This window comes from Schistocerca americana, chromosome 9 (assembly GCF_021461395.2).
Source record: "Schistocerca americana isolate TAMUIC-IGC-003095 chromosome 9, iqSchAmer2.1, whole genome shotgun sequence".
NCBI lineage: Eukaryota > Metazoa > Arthropoda > Insecta > Orthoptera > Acrididae > Schistocerca > Schistocerca americana.
The window spans coordinates 118,031,433-118,038,599 of NC_060127.1; positions in this window are offsets into that span (position 1 = coordinate 118,031,433).

Genomic DNA, 7,167 nt, shown 5'->3' on the forward strand with positions numbered 1-7,167 from the left:
TCATCATATATGAGAATCCTCTCATTGGGTTGTGAAGAAGCATTATTAAGCAATAAAACAGCCTTCTGTGGCAATTCTTTCTCTTCTAGAGATCATCAAACTTGTGGTACAAAATGTGTGTGAAACCAGTTTCTGAAAATTTCACTATCCATTCATGCTCTTTTTCAGTTGTAATAATGCATAGGGTGACACTCAGCTGTGATATACGAGGGTTGGAACTTAAGTAGTCGCAACTATTTATCCACAACCGACACAAAAGAGTTACACGTTTGCACCTGTTACTTTCCTTCAAAGTAGTCACCAGTGTTGTGTAGAGCCCGTTGCCAGCGATGTGGAAGGGGTAGTATACCGTTAGCAGAGCCTGTTCTGTTGATGGTTCCAATGGAGTGGTCTGCTACTTGTCGTATCTCTTGAACAGTTCTGAAGCGAATGTCACGAACTGGTTCCTTCATCTTCGGAATCAAGTCAAAGTCACAAGGACTTAAGTCCGGGAAGTATGGTGAATGGTACAGTACTGCCCAGTCCCACCGCCCGAACAGAACAGCCACAGTTTGCGCTGTATGTGCCCGCGCACTGTTGTGCAAAATAATGGGTGGGTTGCGCACAGAGTGTCGCCGCTTCTTTCATAAACCTGGTCGCAAGTGATGCTCCAAAAACAAACAGTAGTACTGTGCACTGACGGTCTGCCGTGGAGGAACGTAATCAGGGTGTATACGCGGACAAGGAAAAAAAATTCCCAGATTTCCCAGTTAAAAACACAGTTTCTCCCGGGTGGAAATACACTTTTTCTGTGTTATGTGACATATTTTTCCTCGGAACTGTAAAACTTATCAATCGTTTGAATGGTTATTGTTTTCTACACCGGCGTAGAATTTCTCAGCCCTTTAGAAAACGAAACTCAGAAAAAAAGATAATGTACGCTGCTTATTTTCGTATTACAAAAGTATAAATTCAAATTCAACCAAACACCTCATGTTACTTTCCGAAGCATTGAAATCGAGATTGCCATGCGCTTTTGTAAGCCATTCATACCTCATGTCACGTGATCTCGCCAGCCAATACAGCGGATATTCAGAGCTTAGGACACGCAATGTACTCAGCCAATAGCATTATCACTGTTAAGTAGCGTGTACACACAAATAGGAAAAGTTAATGGTGTAAATTAATATACATAGTGTTGCTTCAAGAAAAGCAGAGCTTTCACATGTAATATTGGTCTCGGAGACTATTAAGCTGCAAGAAAAGCTAAAACTTTCATGTATAACGTTGATCTTTTATGCACGTGTTACACTTTAGGATACATCACACAAATGTGCCACTAAAATTTTTAATACGGACTTAAATGCCTGATCTTCTGGGCTCAAAATTTTTTCTAAACGGTTGTCCTCAAATAGTTGGTTTTTAAATGAACTAAGTGTGATAAAAGAACCAAGACATCAGAGAAATTTCGGGAACCATACTAAAATGCATAATTCAATTTAAAGTGCCCATCCGTATGTCCAGATTCGGTTGTAAATTTTATTGGGCTAGCAGTACTGTATTATCTTATTTTTGGTTCTTTATTATGGCATAATACCATACGTGCTGTAAGATGAAAACATGCTCTTTTGAAATGCAGCGAACAGTTGAAACTAGCCAATAGTGTGGAATTAAAGACTTCATTTCAAATAAATTGACTGCCTCAGCCGAAAAGATTAATACAGCCATAATTCTTTAGCAAACAAACAAAAATAACTTCATTGTTCTGCAAGGCGATTAATGCTTGACTGAAATTGCTGCCCGGGGCAGATACCGCTGTTTGCTCCCTGCGAATATGGCAGCTTGCGTGCGCCAGTAAAATTTTTCCGGGTAGCATCTTGCTGCTTGCTTATACAGCTAATAGCCACAGTTTTGTAGCCAGAAGCGAGAGAAGGTACATGCGCAAATCAACTGCGCATGCAATGGGCCCGCTCGCAACTGCTCACACGAATCTAATGTAAACAGTTATGACGTCATGCTCATCGGAGGCAATTTGTTGTCATGAAGCATTGCGTAGTCTTCCTAAAGCCTTTGACACACTTTGCTACTGGCCGACGCTTCTATGAGCACTGTGTTTTGTTGTGTACATGGCGCATTTCTTTTGCAACTTAAGTTTTATTTTAGTTTCTTTCTCTCGTTCATGTTTTATTACTGCAGTATTATTCTGCTGTATCGGGATGCAGTAATATCCTTTGTTAGATTATTATTTCTTACCAGTCAAAATAACAAAAAATTGCCTGAGAACAAAAATGAAAAAAATCCCGGAATTCTAAAAAATTCCCGGGTTTTTCCCGGTTTTCTTCCGGTTGTCCCGGGTCATATACACCCTGGTTAATGCATTAGGATAACACCATCACAGTCGTACACAAGAACCACCATAACTTTAGACAGGTCCACTCGCACCATCAACAGAACAGGCTCTGCTAAGGGTATACTACGCCTTCCACATCGCTGCCAATGGGTACTTTGAAGGACAGTAACAGGTGCAAACATGTAACTCTTTTGTATCGGTTGTGAATAAATAGTTGGCACTATTTAATTTCCAACCCTCGTTCTTGAACACCTAGGTTTTATTGATTTTTCAATCACTACTATAGTTCAATTCTTTTACCTTGGCGGTTCGCGCATGCCCGCCCAGATGCGGGAGAATGCTGCGTTGCCAGTTGCGCGCGCCAAGCAAACTTACGTTTACGTTTGGGGGGAGCGCGCAGTTTATGAAGTAAAGCCACCACTGCCGCATTAACCCTTTCGGTGCTACAGAGACGTGCTCCCCACATTCCGCGCTGTGCGCGATTTTGTCATCACTGCACTGCTCGCCTGTGCAGACACTGGTGTTCCGACTGCTTTGACACACTTATCATTCGATTTCACAAAAACTATTTGGCCCAAAAATTTGAATTTTACACATCTTCTTGACTGATACCTCCCCCCCATAAATGACTTAATTTTGTTTCGATGTTCAACGCAGTTATTGTGCAGCATTAAATGTAGTAAACCGCTGCACGAAATTTTTAAGAGTTTGCAGAGGTAAAAGTCCATAGTGTATACTTTCCATATGGTTGATTTCAGTTGCCACTAGAAATTTCAAAAATTACCTTCAAATGAATTAAATTCATGAAGTAAGACATATTGTTTTTAAATAAAGAAAATATTAAGCACAGAACAAAGATTGAACTCGGAACCTTTCGCTTAGCAGCCAAACACATTAACCATTACGCTAACGCAGCTCATTATTCAATATAGATCCTGGAGGACTTTAAACTGGGACGCAAAATACCGTCAAACACTGTTATGACTATGAATTACTCACGTTTAGTCGAAGTACAATAGGAAATAAACAATTATTGCTGTTCTTTATTGCGAAAAAGCAATTAGTGAGGATGATACAAACACCTTTCCTTGCTATCGCCTGAATTAGGAGGCTTATTGCTTGTTTGGTTTAATTAATTAATAGTATATGAAGCAATTGGTATAAAGAATGTTTTTTCCAAACTTTCTATAAAAGAAATTCTGCTATCAAGACATTGATTTCATTCAGTTGCTTTATTTATGACTGAACGTTTCTAAAACTGAAGACACTCGTCCATGCTCTGTACTGCAGTCGAGCCCTGGCAACGTCGTTCTCTGTTCATTGGCTGACTGTGTTTTGTGACGTTAGATGCGCAGAACAAACCTAAACTCGGCCGCTGTCATAAATGACGCGCACTTTAGTTTCACTTTCTGGTTCCCAGAAGCATTAGTGGTGCAAAAAACTGTTATGCATTCCTTAAATGACTTATATCCAGGAGTACAAACTTTGCTCTTAAAGGCAGTGGTTCTGGTTGCTAGACATTTCCAATACAGACCACTTTTGTCTGCATTATACAACTGGTATGGTGTGAAATTGTTTTCTTGCACAAATTTCTGGAACTCTTCCCAGAAGGAATCAGCTGCTGCAACATTTGAATTAAGCCGCTCTTCTTGCACTGTAAGTTTGTGAATCCTGTGATCTTTCACTCTGGTTAGTCATCCAGATGAGGCATTAAATTCTCCCTCTAACTCAGCTTCAAAATTCAGCTTTTTTGGCACACATCGACCTTAAACAATGACACCTTGTGATCATTTTTGACTAAGCCATTGCAAAAGAACAGTATCTCATTCATCAAATGTAGATTTCTTCATGCTTTTTCTTGCAGATAGTTCTTCAGAATTAGAATCCCATTTCCTGACAAAATCCTGTATTTTCTACCAATTCTTTTTAATGTGCCAAACAGTTTGCATTCCAGTACCAAAACCGAACAACCTGTATTCCAATACCATAATCAGCAATTATAGTTTTGTAGCAGTTTCCCCCCATTCTCATATCTTTCAATTAATATTAATATCAACATGTATCTCTTTCATTTCTCCGTCATCTGTTTTACAAAGTTCTTTTAACTTGCTTCATTGACACTTACATATCAATTACCATCAGAAAACTGAGTTTGTTTTCGATTTACACAGAACAGGCTACCTGGTGACAATGGAAATGGTATTCTGTTGCCACATGGCAGTCATTTAAACAATGGAAATGATAGTTATTGCCAAGTGTTGTTTATTCCAGTTTGCTGGAGAAAAATATTGCAAGCTTTTCAGATGCACAAACAATCTGCAAACTAGACAATCCACACACAAATAATCAGGAAGACACTATCTTGAGAACTAACTACTTACCTCTGTCAGCCCCTCCATAAAAAATTACATATTATCACAGGTACATTGATGGCGCTACAATACATCCTAGATAAAAGCAGCTCTGCTCTGTGAGGAGCATGATTTTAATGTTTCTCACTTGCCCAATCTCATGATGGGGAAATTAATTGCCACAAATTCAGCTCTCACTTGAAGGTGCTTTTAATGTCTTCTCGTCATTCATTCAAGTAAAGCGTGCGATATTTTGTGAATGAAGGTGTGTGCAGAGTTCAAGTTTAAATCCATACTGCCTCATTTAAGAAGACTTAAGCAATTATTCCACGAAGACTCCTGAACTCCAAATTTTCTGCAAAACGTGGCATTCAGAAGTTGATAAAATGATGGTTTGGTGGCGATGCCTCTTACTCAGAGTGTAAATGTGAGGCTTCAGTTTCAGCTTCAGAAGCACTGAAAAAACTACCGAAAAAGATACGACAGACGGCTTTCACAACAGACAGGTGTCAAATGTATATCTCGTCACTCTGTACTTTAGTTATCACACCTGAAAGTTTTTTACGTTTCATGTTTTTGAGCATTACTTCAAGCTTATAGAGAAAGGAGTGGTGCAAGGGGACAGCAATTGTATTGTACAAGTAATGAAGGTCAGTTTCACCTTAATGGCATGTGAATAGCCACGCTAATTACTATCAGTTCACCAGAAATCCTCACACTGTTCACAAATTCCTCTTCACGATAACGAGTTTCATGTGTGGTCTTTGACTGTCGAATTATTTGGTTCAATGTTCTTTGAAACCAATGTCGATACAGATGTTTATCTTAAAATTTTTGAGAACTTGTACTCTCAGTTAAAGGAGCATGTAATAATGTATGATTTTTTGCAGCGAGATGGAGCTAAATGTGCTATGACATATCTCACCTGGCACTGTCTTGTATCACAGATCTTTAACAGAAGGTTGCACAATAATCATAGGTTCCTAGGCACCTTGTTCACATGACTTGTCTACTTGTGACTTTTTTGTATGTGCAGGATAAAATAATAAAAGAAATGGTAGAAAAATGTTAAGAAATGGATGACATTTAATGCAACTACTAAAATCATATTGTTACTTTATTGCACTTGTTAAGCAAATAACCATTTCACAATGATATTATTACATTTTTAATATGATAGGATTTGGAAAAAGAAAAACAAGTTTTCACCATTCATTCTGTTTTAGGTCGGTTGGTTGATATGGGGGAGAGACCAAACAGTGAGCTCATCAGTCCCATTGGGTTAGGGAAGGAAATCGGCCATGCCCTTTCAAATGAACCATCCCGGCATTTGCCTGAAGCGATTTAGGGAAATATGGAAAGCCTAAATCAGGATGGCCGAATGTGGGTTTGAACAGTTTTCCTCCCAAATGCAAGTCCAGTGTGCTAACCACTGCACCACCTCTTTGTTTTAGGATAATCATTAAGAAACTACTCTGTTTTTATTACAATGCCTAATACAGACATTAATATTCCCAAGAGAAAATGTAAAAAAAAAAAAACATCACACAAGAAGTCGTCAAACTACAGGTAACAGCTGCCACAAAAAATGAGATCCAACAAGACAATATGTTTCAAAGGCAATCAGAGATCATAACAAAAAATCAAATACAACATGAAGTGCACCTTAAAACCTATTTCTCATACCATCCCAAAAGCAGAGCACACATTTGTGAATTACTTACAGCTCATTAGCAGCCAGTATTTGCAGTGCTTCAGAGACAAATGCATAAAATGTATAAAACAGCACGTCGTCCCCGTACAGGCGTAAATCGACAGGAGCCAGTTTATCCCTGAAAAAATATTTCACTTCACATAACACACTTAGAACAATCACAATAAAGAAAAGAATGAACATCTTCAAAAATCAACACTTCAACATTATGGCACTCTAAAGTATTATATACAGGGTGATTCTTATTAACGTTTAATCCTCAGTTCTCTACGATAATTTCTGACACAGTTACTTGCGCGGATGACAGGTGTCCTCCACAACATAAATGATGTATTTGGACAGTTTGAATGGTGTATATGACTGATTTTAGAAGTGTTTTATTTAAATCCAAATATAATACACTTAATACACATATTCAGTAAGGTATACAACAGGTGGTAATTATTTTAGGCAAGTGTTTGTAAACAGCTCCAGTACCTCTCTCATAGCCGTCAACTTGTCATTCTTGCTACAAACACCTCTATCAGGGATACTATCTAACCTCAGACATCTCAAGTGCACAATCTGAATCAGTTTTCACTCATGCATAAGTAGCACGATTCTAATCCACAGCCATCTGACTTACCTCACAACTTTGATAAACTCTTTCTAGAATGTCTCCGAGGTCCAAACGGATATTAAAAACCAATCCTTTTCCTAGAAAATTTATCACGAACTTCATTTAAGTAAATATTAATTTATTTAGCATCAATACATTTTGCAATAATGGGTGT